Source organism: Anser anser (genome assembly GCF_964211835.1).
Source record: "Anser anser genome assembly, chromosome: 2".
Taxonomy (NCBI): Eukaryota; Metazoa; Chordata; class Aves; order Anseriformes; family Anatidae; genus Anser; species Anser anser.
The window spans coordinates 67,375,912-67,392,518 of record NC_139721.1 but is presented as its reverse complement, the minus strand read 5'-3'; the positions used below and the strand labels follow the sequence as shown (position 1 = coordinate 67,392,518).

Here is a 16,607-nt window from a genome sequence, read left to right as displayed (position 1 = left end):
CCTGCTGACAGGACGAGGGGGAATGGGCTAAAGTTGCGCCAGGGGAGGTTTAGGTTGGATATTAGGAAGAACTTCTTTACTGAAAGGGTTGTTAGGCATTGGAATGGGCTGCCCAGGGAAGTGGTTGAGTCACCATCCCTGGAGGTCTTTAAAAGACGTTTAGATGTTGAACTTAGTGATATGGTTTAGTGGAGGACTTGTTAGTGTTAGGTCAGAGGTTGGACTAGGTGATCTTGGAGGTCTCTTCCAACCTAGATGATTCTGTGGTTCTGTGATTCTGCTTTTTTGCAGTGGATTCTGACTCTGCTTCTTCTTGACCCTACTATAAGGTTTTAATGTAAAATCAATGAGAGGGATAAACAGTAGCTGTTAAATAGAGACTGTATAAATATTTCCTTTAAATATTCTGAGTATGATAAAATACCATTCCTCTTTCCGATAAATATCGCTATGCACACATTCTAGCATTTTGTAGGTAGTGGAGTTGTTTTTCTCTTAGTATTAGTGTGTTTGATTCTCTGGGTTTTGACATCTCTATTCTTTTGTCTGACAAATCTGTGCACTGACTTGTAAAAAAAAATCAATATTGTTTTCCCTGGCACTTTCTCTGCAGTTGAGTTGATTTATTATCACAGTTCCCTTTCCCCTCTTTTTATCAGTGTGTTTCTATTGCTTTAGGGTTGAGTACCTGATAACATCACAGGGTAGAAGACACATAGAGAGTTTCTCTGACCTTATCCCCTATGTGATCTTGTCCAGTGTGATGGTGAACCATGGCTATAAAGTGAACAATGATATTATCCAAGCTGTGTGATCAGATTTATGCTCTATTATGTTTGAAATAAAGACAAACTAGAACCAATGAACAAAATTTAGACATATTTAAACTGTACTCCTCTGGTATCTAAGTGACGAAAGGGAGAGTAAACCTCCACAGACTTAAACTTAATTTGCTTGCAATGTACTGTGTGTTGGAAGAGTCACACAGTCAATAATCGTCATGGGATTAAAATCAAGGATAAAGGTGAGCATGTTGTTCATTAAAATGTAGCTTCATTACTGTTGTTTCTGTTAACCTCTTATATCAAGGTGGTATTTAAGAACCTCAGTGAAAGATCAGATCTATCTTGTCCTAAATACTGTGCGGACATGTCAGAAAAGACAAACTTCAGAGGCAGTATTTCAGAACAGATGTAACCGAAGGCTGCAACAAGTAAATGTGTTGTGAGAGTGTTGACAAGTGTGAACTCAGTAATGCAAACAGAGGGTATGTTCACACAGGAGCACTCAGGGAAAACGAGTTGAGTAAGTTTATTAAACTTGTGTCTAACGTGACTGCAGCATATTTGAACCACTTTATTCTTGGAGGAGAGCATTCTCATGTTATGACTTCTGCTTTTTGACTTTCTCTCTGTGCAAACTACCTTGGTAATCTTAGACCACTCATTCCCTTGCCACTGGGGACTGCCATTATCTGTAGGTGTCATGATAGAAACGTTTGAAGGAAGGCTGCAAAGCAGGAATATGTGAAGGGGGTTTTATTATTGGTGGGGAACGGCAATGAGGAAATGACAAGTGTTTGATATAGAGGTGTGCATGTGTGTGTTTGAGGCTACAGGGTTTGGGAGACTGAGGGTGGGATTTGACAGTGTAGAAAACTCATATCTGATAGCTAGAGAAGAGCAGTATGGTGAAGTCTAATAAAAAAGGCAAGATAATGTGTTAGCTTAGAGAGCAGAAAGTTGCAAAAGTGAGATGGTAAAGTTAGAGTAATGAGGCAGGAGGCTGATCTAGCAGTTTATTAGACAATGTAATTGGAGGTCTGCCTCTGGCTAGACTATATCAAAGGAAGTGATGCAAGGAAAGTCAGAGCAAGTCTGAGAGGATTTACTTTGGAAACCATATCCTGACCTTGCACTACTTGTCCTTCCTTTTTTCTTTCCTTCATTCCTGCAGGGACTCTGGAAGATTTGGCAGCAGGACAGTGGAGCTGGCAATAGAAGGAACATGAAGAGGTGGGGGAGCAGCACCAGGGAAGCATTACTAGCTTCCCTGGTGCTGCTGTTGTAATGCAATATGTTTGTTAATGATGTCAGAAGCCTCAAGCTTCCTTCAGCCCTGGCTGGAAAAAGTAAGTCCTGTTTAGTTTTTTTTTTTTTTTTTTTTTTTTCCCCTCACTTGGTCCAGTAGTATATCAGAAGAGGAAAAAGAAGAAGAGAGAACTTGGTAGCTTCCGCCTTTTCCCTTGTTTTCTTCCACTTGAGAGAGACAAAAACATATTCCTCCAGGTGGAGGGACCCCAGCTGGAGCAGGCACTGAGAATAACCTTGAAGGAGCAGCAGAGGTGAAGTGTTAGGGACTGACCACAGCCCCCATTCCCTGTTCCCCTCTACCACTTACTGGCAGTGCTTAGAGGTCTTTTCTAACCTAAATGATTCTATGATTCTGTGTTTCTAACTTAGTGGTTTTTTTTTTTTTTTTCCTCTATCCTTTGGAACTTCCCCAGCAACTCAACACATACAATGATCTTCATAGTTCCTTATGTTCTTTTTCACATCTTAGCTCAATTTTTCCCAGACCCGTTGAATTAATATGTATAGTTTTAGCATTTTTTAAACATCTTGCACATCATGCAGTACATCATACAGCATTATCTAGATTTTTTTTTCTAGATATCAAACTATAATTTTCTAGAGGCCTGCAATATTGTAAGAGTCTTAATTTTGGAAAAAAATATCCCTTTAAATTGTTCTCTCTTGCAAAGTGATTGAGTTGTTTTGCTTCTCTTCCCTTACCAATTTTCTATGGTTCCTGCACTCTGATTTACATTTATCGTCAGCTTCTTGTTTCTTTAATCAGCAGGCAGTGCTTGCATAGCTGCTATCATACCTGTTAGGGTATTTTTAACCAGTAAATGCATGTTTTTTAATTGCCTTTCTTCAGGTAGAAGTTTTTCAGAGTCACAGATTGCTTGAGGTTGGAAGGGACCTCTGGAGGTCACCTATTCCAAGCCCCATGCTCAAGCAGGTATATACCTAGAGGTTGCCCAGGACCGTGTCCAGACCAATAGTAAAATGATTTTACACAGTACCCAGTTACCTTTCAGTATTTCTGTTTAAATGATTTTCCCAATGGGTTTGGTCATGTTACGGCTGTAGCTGAGCTGTTTAGGTGATGCAAGAGTTTAGGGCACAGGGATATTAGAAGGAACAGCTCCTGAGAAAAGATATAATGTCTGCAGCCAAGTGAGCTTATGAAAAGAAATTTACAGCTCCCTTCCCTTAATAAGAAGCTGAAGTAACTAACCTGGCCTACAAGAAATGGAGGAGAGCAAGTCAGGTTAAGAAGTTAGGCCAGGGTGGATCACCAGGACTGGACTGGGTGAACTAACAGCAAACCAAGCCACTGGCCACTGCTGAACCCGCTGATGGCAGCTAGAATGAACTGCATCACAGTAGGTCCTAAAGCAATGGCTATCTGTTGTAGTAAATAACGTGTGACAGTCTTATCACATGTATTATTCTGTATTATTCTAAGTCATTATTTATCTTGAACTGTGGACTGACTGCATAGCTGTGCTTCCAGCTTTACATTGTACTCTCACATATATATATTTGACAGCTGATAGGCAATTTTGGTATTTCAAAATTAACATTGAATTTCAATTGTAACATAGGGTCAAAATACAGAAAAATCTTGATAAGTTTGAAACTAGAATGTATGAAGAAAATTATCTGAAAAACTGAAAACACAATCAGATTTTGAGACACAAATATTTGAATACTTTTGAAATGAAATAATAATTTCAAAATATCAACAAAATATCCGTCATCATTTATATATATATATTTGAACAGGAATGTAAAGATATTCATAGTAATCAAAGTTTTGTTGAATAAATGTTGTGGTTTGTAAAATAACATTTTATTATCCTGATGTTCTGAGAGAATATTTTCCACAATTTCTGCCTCCTCCCCCACTGCAAGATTTATGCATATCATACACAGAACACATGCAGGTATCTAATGCAGCTCTAGGCACTGACGTAAAGAGATGGGGGTGGCAGTTTTCATAAATAGGCTTTTCTGTGGCTGTAAGTTCAAGAGCAGGCAGTGCTCCCAGTTGGCTAACAAATTATTTTGATAATCTGAGAACATTCAGAATAGGATTAGAATAAAGCAGTAGAAAAATGCAGCTTCTTGTTTTGTGAACTTTCATTCTCGAAATTCATAAATAGTTCTCTGCCTACCCATATGCATGATCAGTCTTGTAGCCTCAAAATTACTAATTTCTAAAGAATGGCAAATATTTTGGTTAACATAACTATGTAACTTTGATTTTTTTTTTTTACAACAAAAAGACAAAATTTTAAAGTAACATACCGTAGTATGGTTAAGGCCACTTTGGGGAATAAAATTCATTAAATTAAATGATTTTTTTTTTGTTTTTCTCCATCTGTTATAGTCAGTATGGATCAGTTCCCAGATGAGAACAAGTGTGCCCTTCATAAGTATCCTACATTGAGGGTGAGCTCCTCAGTTCCAAGTTGTACTGTGACAGACTCCTTTGCTGTCATTGAATCACATTTTATTCAGCACAGGAGAAACCCTTGCTGATAAGAATCATCCACACTTATACACTCCTCTGAAAAATGATATTAATGAACTCACATTTTCCAATGAAATTTATCAAAAAAAAAAAAGTCTGTATTTGCTATTTTTACACCTCACATCTTTCAAAGAGAGTTACAATGTGGGAAAAAGTATTACATGATTATATAACGAAAGAGAGATACTTTCTTTCTTCCACTGGAAGATGGCATTTTCCAGTTCCTTCTGAGATACCTCAGTGAGAATATGGACAACCAGAGCCTGTGTGCCCTACTTGAAACATGGAGGGATGGGGATAACAAGGATGGCAACCCAGCCTAGCCCATCTGCCCCATCTGTTGCACATTTAGCATCTATAGATGTGACTGAGTTATATACTTTGGAGACAACGTCAGGAGGGTCTGTGAAAGTTCATGTTATGTCTTGGCAGTTTTTTCCAGAGGAGTAGAAGCAAAAGATGGCTTTTATTTTTAGGGATATGTTGCTCATCAGGAGGCAGACAGTTGAATGTAAAAAGGCAAAGGTAAGTCTTTTACTATAGGGCTTCATCATTGATGGATATAAAAAGCTGCTACAAGCAACAGAGGCACGAAAGGCATGAGACCACACAAAAACAGAGGTCACAATTATCTTTTCCAGGAGATGATTTTAGAGAACCTTCCCATAGGTGTCACTACTACTTATCTCTGTGATACACAGTTGTGTCTTTGTATACAGTAGGCAGGGATAATATTTGTTTCATTTTTATCCACCCAAACAGAAAGACTTATGAGTCAGATTCTGATACCTTGAGTAATTTCAGGAGCTACATCACCTAGATCAATGAGGTTAGATCAATGATATTGGTCAGGTTGTTTGGAAAGATGTTACTCAATCTGAAACTTCCTGTGAATGTGTTAGACTTACACTATTATTAAGATCACGTGAGCATTCGATCATTGAAATTTTAAATACCCACATTTTATTTTGTTCACAAGCAAGTATGTTATTTCTAATTTGATTTGGAACCAAACCAAAAAAAATCCAAACACATCTGAATCCGTGAATGTAAGCGACAGTTGCAAAGCAGTAAGTATTTGTGACATTTTTTGTTTTTTCAAAAAAAAAATAAATCTGGTTTTTGACAATATAATTGAAATCTGTGGGTGCTCTTTGCCTTCTATTATCACATCCTCCCTCCCCTGCAAGAATGACAAACTTTTTCATGATCTACAAAAGAATGAATTTTTGTCTACTCTTACATGTAACAAATTTTTTCAAACAGTTTTGGTCATTGCAGTCTTGAGCGTATGAATAGAAAATTCAAACAGTTTAGCTGAGAGACAGTCCTGTGAAATTTAAAAATATACAGCAGTAAAAGACTATCTAGATAAAAATAAGATCACTTTAGGTTATAATAAATACTAAAGCTAATAATGAAAATAAAAAATAAACAAAAGCCTGCAAGATTTCATCAAGTTGGCTGTTCTGAATTTTGAGAATATCACAGAAAATGTAATAACTCTATGACCCTTTAAAAGATTTATTTAAAAATTTGCTCTGACTGCTGACCTATAATAAATTTGCCGGATGCACCATATTTGAAATGTAAACAGCAGTTAATTTTACAAGAAAAGCAAGAAGGTTTTCCAAGCACCCAAATACAATAAGATATTCAAATAAGAAAACACACATTTTAATTATTGGTGTCAGTTTGAGAGTGAGAAATTCTTCTTTTTTCTCAGATATTTCTAATGTTTTCTAGGTAGCAATTTTCTGTTTAATTTGTAAAGACAAGCTTATGACTCATGGCTTCAGTTTTAGTTTGTTTTTGTCTGCATTTTGTGGTACTGGATCTTCAACTTTTTAGGTATATCTGGCAGCTGAGATTACTTACCATCTAGTGGAAGAGTGATGTTAGGTAGAAAGTTTATACTTCAAGGCATTTATTTATATCTTTACTAGAAAAGTGATTTTAACTTTTAAATAAATACTAATGTTATGGGCTGCTGTCCAGGATGATAACTTTCAAGTGGTAGAGAAGCTGTAAAATGAGAAGTATTGTTGCATTGGGATCTATGGGTGCATGTGAGTAGCATATTCCTCTCTCCTGAAGTACGGTTTGGCTCTACTGTGAGTACGATTGAGGTCAAAAAAAGACAGAATAAAGCATCACCCAGCAGCTGCATGGGTTTGAAAATGAGTTCTCATTATATGCCTTATTTGAGTTTTCTAGCTTGTACTGAGGCATGACTGATCATCAGTTGATAAATACATTTAGAATATTTTTTAGTAGCAGTTTTGCTATGAGTTTATTTAAAGCTTCACATTCTAGAGGTGAGTGATTATGTTAGAATCTCAGCGTTTGTTCTTTTGTTTAGAAGTGGGAAAATGTTTTCAGCCTACTTGTGCTGAGAAAAAGTTGAAAACATTCTCCAAGTGCACCAAGCCAAAAAGACAAATTAAAAGACCTCAATATTTTTTCCTTATACTTTTTTTTTTTTAAACAAAAAAGCAAACAAACAATCCATCACAACCTTTCGATGCTCTGTGTCATGGCAAATTTTTTTTTGTATGTGTGTGTGTTTGAGAACAGTCACGCTGTAACACTGCTCAACAATTGTTAAGCTATTATTAATACTCAACACAACCCCTGGATTTTTTTTCCCCAATATATTGAAAAATAACATTTACTAACAATTTTGCTGCTAATTCCTCACCTATGATCTTAACATCAAATTCCATATGAGTGCTGCACCCATGTTTTACCAAAGCTGTTAAACTATACATGAGCTATAAGCTTTATGCCACATAACTCTTCTGTACATGGTAACATATATTACCTTCTTTATTGCTAGTCTGGGTGACACAGAGAGTGAGACACACGGAAAAGCAGACTCATTAGAACTGCATCAAAAGTAAGAAAATCCAAACTAGAATATATTTTCCTAGTTTGACTTTTTTTTTTTTTTTTTGTAAACATTTCTTTTTGTGCTAAGCAGTAAGAAACAAGGCTTAAGATACAAGGTAAAGGATTGTTAGTATGAACTATTACTGGGAATAAGATTATAACTCTTTAGAATATAATGAGGAGTATTGCTTCTTGATATTCAAGTGCAAGATCAATTGCCTGAGTTTGTCTGTTTGACAGCTGTTTTCTCAGAGGTAGCTCCTGTGGAAGGGCTCTTCTCTAGCAGCCTATCCGAAAGGCAATGGCAGAAGTGAAAAGGCTGATGAACTAGACATGGGTAGTGGGTTATTTATCTGAATGGTCCAGAAGAATGAATTCAAGCTCAGAAAAGAGCAGAAGTCTCTCGTGGTGTCAATGTGTTCATTTGCTGTCATTGTCATGAGCTCTTTTGCAAGTGGGATCCACGCAGGCAGTAATTGAGCTAGTAGCTGAAGCAGATGTTGATGATGTAGGAGAAATTGATTTTAAACCATTTGAGACATCATGAAAGGACAAAGGATAAAACTTGACTTAATAAAAGTTAACCTAAGAGCTCTTCAGTAAAATACCCTGAAGTTTAATGCTGCTTCTGCATTTGCTCTACTGTTTGAGATTTGGTTAATGGGAGGTATGCCTTTATAACTTGGTGTGGCAAAGACAGCATGTCTGACTTGAGGAAGGGATAGTGGTGGTGGTATTTTGCCTGTGGATCAAGAGAAGAGAAGAGTCTATCTGAAAAATTTCAGAAGGCTAGAAAAACTGTGTTGGCAGGAAAAAAAGCTTATTTTGCCTTTTGGATTCAAAAGGACCAAATGTCTCAAGTCACTGCTAAATATCCTCTTACATAGGAGCAGTCTGCCTCCTGTTTGGTTCAGCTGGGGTTGAAAGGTTGTACCCATCTAATACAGGTTTAGTAACCATGCCATGAAATGAGTTGGACAAGTTTGAATTCAGCCCTATCGCTTGTGGTGTATATTTCCTTAGGCCTGTTACTAACGCCTAACACATTGGACCATAACTTTTCTTGGTCCTCTGTGAGGGACTTGTGCTGTGGACTGCAATAAACAGTACTTTCAACAGGTTTTTAAAAGCTGACAAAACTCACTATTGTTCATATGTTAAAATAAAGGAATTTTTATAACAACCCAAAATTGCAAATAACAGAGTTACCTTTTTACATTAAAAAAAAAAGGCTTTCTCATAGTCTCATGAATTTTGACTTCTGAGTTTTTTTCTTCGGTAAGTACTATGAAGACATTTTATTTATAAAATATTTATTTACCTTACTTATGCTATCTTCCTTTATTTATTTATTATTATTTTTTTCCCAAAAGTGGTGGCAAGGAAAGTGAACAGTGTTACCTATTTACTTATGCCATATATCATTAATAATGGTTCATGTCATTCCTGAAATTTAGTGACCAAACTATGGCAGAAGTGTAACATGAGGTTGCTGTGACATTAGATAGGACATCTGTTCTGTTAATTTAATTTGTCTCATTAAATATGCTAGCATGGGATTAGATATTTTTTGATAAAAGATCTCGAAGACTATGCGATTCATTTTCTACTGTTGCAATTCAGAGATCTTAAAGGGAGCTTTTAAGGATATCTGTGCTGTTCTCTGAAGTAGTTAAAAACAGAGTGTAGTCTTCTATACTTAAATGAATTTAGAAGCAATATTGCATTTTATATCTGACAGAAATAAAGGTTCTTGAATGAGTGGAGTGTGGAAAAGAAGGCAGAGATGCTATCAGTTGTACTCTGTGGACTAATGAAGAAAATGAAGAAGAAAACCCCATGATTCACAAAGAAGTATAGAGGTTGCTGGATGATTTAAGGCCAGATTAACAAATCACTACAATGCAATTGAAGGCTTTAGATAATGGGAGGTCAAACATGTATTACCAGCTGACTTAAATTTGATTTGACTGAAAGATAAAACTCAGTTACATGAACCATATTAACTGAAAGCCTCTGCTTTACATTTCTCACTGATGGCACCCTGGGGAGGTAACTTTCTTGGCATTTCACATCCAATTTAAGCACATCATTGATGAAAAGATGGCTAAATTGGTGCGTCATTTTGTAATAAAATATCTCACAAATTGTTTATCTGATCAATGGAGAATGCAGTCTCAAGCTGTTCGGGGCTAATGTGCACACTGCACTTAAATAGTAAGTTATTGACTGTAAGAGGGACCTGGGAATTTGTATACTCAGTTCAGATTTCCTGAATGAGAGCAACATATTGCATCAGAACAGTAGGTTGTAAGCGATTAACTTTGCCAGCTGAATTTTCACTGAAATCGAATAGATGTGAGGAGAGGGCACTAAGCACTTAGCGGGAAATGCTCAGCAGCTCATATGATCAAGCTGTAGAGGACAGAAAAGGGTCTTATTCTTGCCTTACTTATGCAGGCTTTATGCCACAGTTATTCCACTGTTTGATGAAGTCTTGCAGTGCAAGTGGGAAAGTCATGCCATATGTGTGTTACATATCAAGTATTATTTTCATTGCTGTAGTGAGACATTTTGTTGCCTGGGGTAGGGTGGGACTGCTGTCTCCCAGCTGGGCAGCATCTGGGACCTCGCTGGGACCAGGGCCATGTGGAGCCTCCCTGGGGAGATGCTTTCTTTTCAGGCAAGGGCTGAACTAGCTCTGAGGTAGGCTGAGCAGATGCAGTATAGAGAAAACAGGGAGCCTGCCTGTGAGGGTGCAAGGTGAGGAAGCAGCACTCACGTGCATTTTCCCCTTCAGGCCTGGCGGCTACTTTTTTTCTGGAGCTGATGTCCACTTTGCATTCCAAAGATGGGGAGCAAGCACCATGACATTCCCCAAATTCAACTGGTCTCAGTCCTGGTCTCACAGAAATGCAGAGTTATATTACTTAGGCACCCTTCTTCCTAGCCATCCTTTTGGTATACTTTGATATTTTCTTTAGTTCCATTTTCCCACAAAATGAAGTGGGTAAGAATGATTGAGAGTTGTTTTCACAAGAAGAAAAACCTTAGCGTAAGAATAAAAGTTAGCATGAGGATCAGTGGAGGGCTACTCAGTCTTTAATGAAGACTGTGCTTGTTCAGTGTAGGTGTGGGAGAGAACCCATTGTGTGTTAGATTTTTATTTTATTTTATTTTATTATTTTATTTTATTTTATTTTATTTTATTTTATTTTATTTTATTTTATTTTATTTTATTTATTTTATTTTATTTTTTTTATTTTATTTTATTTACTGTAAATGCTTGATCCACCACAGAAACACCATGCAGCTTTTGCAGATGTTTTTAGCGGGAGCGCAGTGCTCTTTTCCCAAGACTGAGATAGCAAAAAGCTTCTTAATTTGCAACCCATATGTCTAGGATCCTGCAAAGGAGGATTCGTATACTCCTTAGGCATAGGAATTGGGAAAAAAGTAGAAAAGAGGTGTAAAGTAAATGCATTAGTTAAGCACCTCCACTGCTGAGGTGTAGGATATTCCAAGGTGAATGCTCCCTTGTCTCCTGTTGAAGCTGTTCTGCTGTGCACAATAGATTTCAACATTATAATATCTATAGGGGAGCATAGCACTACGGGTTGCTGACTTAAGTGTTTACCTGAGAGCTAGAAGCAATAAGTTCCCACACCCTTCCCACCCAAAAAATACAGTACTAAAATAATAAAATTAGTGTATTGACTATATTAATATAAATACTAGATTCTATCCATTGTTGTAATTTCATTCAATTTACTGGAACTGGTATTTACCGGAACTGGTAATTTTATTAATGGTGTAAAAATAATACTTCTGGAAAGGTACAGAGATCTCTTATGCCCTGGTAGCATAGAAAACTCTTATGCCCTGGTGACAGAAAACTCAGTTTGATGCCCACCAGTGATCTGCAGTACCACACTGGCCTGACAGCCAGAGTGTCTTTTCTTCTTTACTTTTGTCTGACTTTTTGAAGTTAAATAGTCCCAGGCCTGCCCAGTACTTGAATGGGAGACCTAGGAAATCACAGATAGCAGAGGATCAAACTGAAGAAAACTGATCTCACTTGGTGAATGCTAAATCAAAAAAGATTAACAAGTAGATACACTGAATTTTGACACACCATTTGACACCCGGAAAGAGAGGGAGGAGAGAAATGTTGCCTAAACACTGACCCTGATTCTGAGCAAATGTTCCAAATCATATGTTCAGCAGACAGTCACTAATTTATTTATTCTTTCTTCCCATTTTGAGGGTGTTTATCTTCAGGAAAACATTTATTATTTTTATTTTTTCTCCAGAAGTCCTGAGGGTTTCCAACTGCACTTGAAGACTATGTTTCTTTATGATCACAGTTGTCAGGAGTAGCACACAAATAAGAAATGATAGAAAACATCTTTGAGGAACTTACTGTTCAGCAATATATAATCTACTTAAAAAAATTAAATGAGTGTTGAGTACCTTATTTGCAAAATGAGAAACAGCGATACTTTTGGATTTAGCTTTTTCTAGATCTCAAAGGCTGTTAGCCTGATGACTCTAAGTATTTTAATTTTTAATTACTGTCAGCAGAGAAAAAATAATGATGAAAAATTTCACCAAGCAAAATAAAACAAGGTCCTGAGAAGGACCGTTTTAGTTCTGCTGTATTTTCACCATTTTTAAAGTAATGATCTCTCTCTCTTTTTTTTTTTTTTTTTTTAATGATAAATTACATCTACACAAAAGTGTAGATGTTGGCAAAAACAGTGGAATCCTGAATTTATCAGATTTTATTCAGAAATACTTTCCTTATGTTCTTGTATGTTCCCAACATTTGTTCATTTTGTGCAAATGAGAAAGGAGTTACCAGGTGGGAAAACAGTGACTCTTAAACTATCACTCTTCCCAAACATTATAACTAACCTATTTTTCCTAGTCATAAGGCATAGCAAGTGATAACACAAATATTAAATCCCATCTCCCACAGTCATATTTTTGGCTATCTCTGCTTTTATAGAGTTGTGGGGAGACAATCTGATACTTTATATGCTGTGTCTATGGTGCTTTGGTAACCCTGTTCAATAAACCTCGCTTTGAAATAAGTTTGCTTAGAGCTAACAACACAGATACCTATTTGGTGTCCATTCAGCCAGGCTCTTTCTATTCTCTGTTCTGCTCTAAATAACAGCCTTTCCACCCGCACTTGCTTGAAAGAAAAGTAAAAAACTCTGTTTTCTATACAACCTTTCTTCAGAATTTATTTCTAAAAATACGAGGGAAAATGTGTGTATGGTAGATGAGAGTTTTGTCAACAGTTTTTGGATCTAATCTTTAATTATGGCTTACCATGACTACATTGTTTGATTCTTTTTCTTCTGACAAATGTCTTTTCTGAGTTGTGGACATATTTAATTTGTGAAATGCAGCAGATCTTAAGGTGTGTAGATTAGATAAAGCATGAGTTTTTTAAAGAGGAAAGCGATGTTTTCAAAAATCTGTTGACATATATCTTACTCTCTTGAAAGTTAGTGGAAATGTTGGCGCTTGTATTGTTGAAATTTACAATCAGCCTTTCAACAATAATCTACTGTCACTAAACATCTCTTCTACTGGTTTGTCTATGGACAATTGAGTCATACTGAAAATTTTTAAATAAAAATAAAAACAAAACTGAATTAGTCAATAAAACATGACCATACATGCTTTGTAATGAGATAACTGTAGACCTTCAGGATATGGTGAACTACTAGAGGTGCAGTGTTATCTCATTACAACACACATTTTACTGAAGAATAGCATACTCTAAGCCATTTATTTATACTGTGGTACCTTCCTGCCCCAAGCCTATTTTGAAGTATAAGGCCAAAGGATGAGTAGCTTTAAAACTTGAATAGTAGATGCTTTTTACTGCAGCTGTGTATGTAACGTTCAGTTACATTCAATGGTTTATTGAGTGTGTTAATTGAAAGCAATAGGGATGAAAAATGTGTGTTCTTCTGAACAGCCTTTTTTTTTTTTTTTTTCTCCCTCCACTAATGCTGTTCAAAATATTTTCAGATACAACTGCCCAATTTATTTCATCTCCACTAAGGATAAACCTGTTACAAAGAAAGCACCTCTTCTAGGACTGAACTGTTTAAAAGTGTGGTCTGTTTTTTTCTTTACTTCTAGTGTAGAATAAATCTTGGGATGTCTCAGTGAAGTTTTTGAGGTAATGTCAGTAAAATGAAGTGTTGTCACAGAGAACCAGATCTACAACATGAAATTCTGTTTTCATTGAAATCAATGGGTATTTGAGACTGATCTTAATTCTGGAAGCATTTAATCCACATTTATGTTAGTAGAACTGATAACGGATTGCAATGAGGTATAGAGGTAACTTTTGAAGTCAGTGATCAAGGGTTCACAGCAAGATATGTTGTGTGCTTCTGCAAGTACAAAAGCAAACAGAATAATTTCCAGTCTTTAAAATGGTGGAAAGTAGGTGAATGAGAATAATGAGTGACTAACAGTGGTTCAAAGAAGTGAAATTCAGTATTAGGGAATGTAAAACTACAGATCAATTGTTATTTCTGTGTTTGCATTACATTGGCATGGAGTAGCCCAAAACATGCTGCAAGAAGAAATTTAGTGTCCTGAAGAGCTTCAAGCAAACGCTAAGAAAGTCTGGCTGGGGGCCCAGTAGATAAACTGATGAGGGCAGAAACATGGAAGAAAGCCTAATACTAAATTTATAATTGCTCCTCTGGGCTTCGCATAGTTCAGCTCTATGTAGCTCATGGCGGGCTTGACCACACAGCACTTACAGCACTACGCTGAAAAAATACTAAGGGATGGTCTACTAGAAATAATGTATACTGAATAAGAAATAATTTGTTGGGGCAATTTCTGCTTTGCATTGAAAGGGGTATTCTTCATTGTTGTTGCTCATAGGAGGAGTTCAGATTTCTTAAGAGAAAAAAATGCAGACACCCAGGATTAGAGGAGCCTTCCTATTTTACCAAGTCCAAACCCTTACCTACAGGCTCTAGGCAGTATAATTGTTTTAAGCTTCAGCTTAAACTGGTGTTTCACATAGTCTATATTATGATTTTTATTATCTGATTCTGATCAAATTATTTGACCAGATCTGATTCAGAAAGACTGATACTGAGTGGTATTGCTGGAGCTGTTCTATTACATCTATATTTGGATGTGCCAGTTCCCAGTAGCTATCTTACCCTTACATTTTGGGTTGGTATTTAATCTCCATTTTCAGTGAGGATGGTAATATTCATTTAACTTTAGAGCCCTATTTAGGTTGCCCTTAATCTCTGTATCAGCTTCATTGTGATCTGATTTCACAATGGCCTAAAAAGCCTTTTCCTGTTTGTTTTCATCAGTGTTGCAGGATTGTGCTCAATTTGACAGTGATTTTTACTGTATGGAAGCTCCTTTTGACCTCTGATACACAGCATTATTCATTGACCAGTCCATTTTTCCCTTTCATTACAGGCTTTCCCTACTTGACCTCAAAGAACATGACATACCTCATGTCATGAGGCATACTTTGAAGAACAATGACACCATCAAGAATGAAATTCATCCTTCAGAAAGATCCTGGAAGATTCTGGGAGGGACATGAATGTCAGAGAATAGCATGAGGAAACACTAAAACCACAAATACGTTTCTGTTGAGATTCTTCCACTATTAAGAATAAATCATTATGAAGAAAAGAGAAAAATGAGAAAGGCTGATTGGAAAAAATATTTATTTGAGCTGAGGAAAGAGGAAATATGCTCCTCTTTCACTCCTTTTCAAAATAAAATTCCAGTTGAGATATTTAGCTCAAAATTCTGAAATTTGCAAAAGTAAAGAAATAAATCGTCAAATTCAGAACTTTCTGATTAACACAAAATTATTCTTAAGTTCTGTGGGTTTCTATATTTTCTGTATTTTGACCTTTCTCATCACTTTCAACTCTTTCCATCACTGATTTTTGATACTCACCTACTTTCCTCTGTCTGGAGGAAAAGAGTGGTAGAAAAAGTGTATAGAAAAAGTAATGGCAAGTTTTCTTTGAATCCCAACTTTTCTGTCCTGGAATATTTTCTGTTACTACATTAAATAGAATCTAAGTTTTAAGACAGAGGTCTGGAGGAAAAAAAAATAATGAGGAAATTGAAATGATTATTTTTTGTCAATCCTTGGGAAAAAATGTGATAATTGAAAATACACACACACACACATAAACAAACAAAAAAAGACAGAGCAATGCTCATATTTGAGGGTTTTATTTTTGCAGAAGAATCCCTCATATTGACTTACTGATATCTACTGGAACTTAAACAACATTGTTTACACAAGGGACTTACCCTGTTTAATTGCATCAATTGAAAGTGATTCAATATTTTTGGCAGAGAAAAAAATAGGGAGATGGAAAAAATAAATGGCTTATTTATTTATTTTATTTTATTTTATTTTTATTATTTTATTTTATTTTATTATTTTTTTAGTGAAATAAAATGAAGGAAGAAAAGCAAACAACTCATGGCCCTGAAATGCCATATTATTATATTTAGGAAACCATGACCAAAAGATGCTAATTTGTCTCAACTCACTCACTGTGAGGGTTCCCTTTGATCCTTCTGCCTTTCTTAGAGTGCGATGTTCTCACATTTTAATGCAGTATCATTTGACATTGAGATGCAGGGAAAATTGTCCAGTAAACAGCTTTCTTGTACTGATTCGGAGCTTGTGGGAAAGATTATAGCATGAGCTGGAGGCTGCCGCAAGAGAAATGGGTTATTACTCTGGGAACTCTTACATCAAGAAGGGCCCTTTTACAGCTGAAAGAGGCAACCTTTTACAAAGAGCTGTGTTCTGTGAACTCCTTGTCAGCTTGCTGAAAGTGCTAACTCACAGCATACAGGTCATTCCTCCCTAGAAACACAGGAGAAAAAGCTTTAGCGTGCTATTTGTGACTTCTTCTCCTTGAATGTAAAGATGTTTTCTACAAAATGACACCCCATCAAAGAAAAACTAAAAATCAGATTTAATGAGACAGATGGTTTACGGAGGCAGGAGAAAAGGGGTGGCTTAAAAGACATCAATGCTACATTCACTGTGGCTT

At 36.4% G+C, this 16,607-nt stretch overlaps 1 long non-coding RNA gene across 1 annotated transcript in view; it reads left to right on the top strand.

Annotated features, from left to right (window-relative positions):
• LOC310893258 overlaps positions 1-16,005 on the top strand; it is a 75,093-nt gene extending 59,088 nt beyond the window's left edge. The window contains exons 2-3 of the long non-coding RNA XR_014578848.1: positions 1,957-2,131; positions 14,989-16,005. This is a non-coding gene — a long non-coding RNA (uncharacterized lncRNA). The remainder of the gene's footprint in view (positions 1-1,956; positions 2,132-14,988) is intronic.
• Positions 16,006-16,607: the final 602 nt, after the last annotated feature.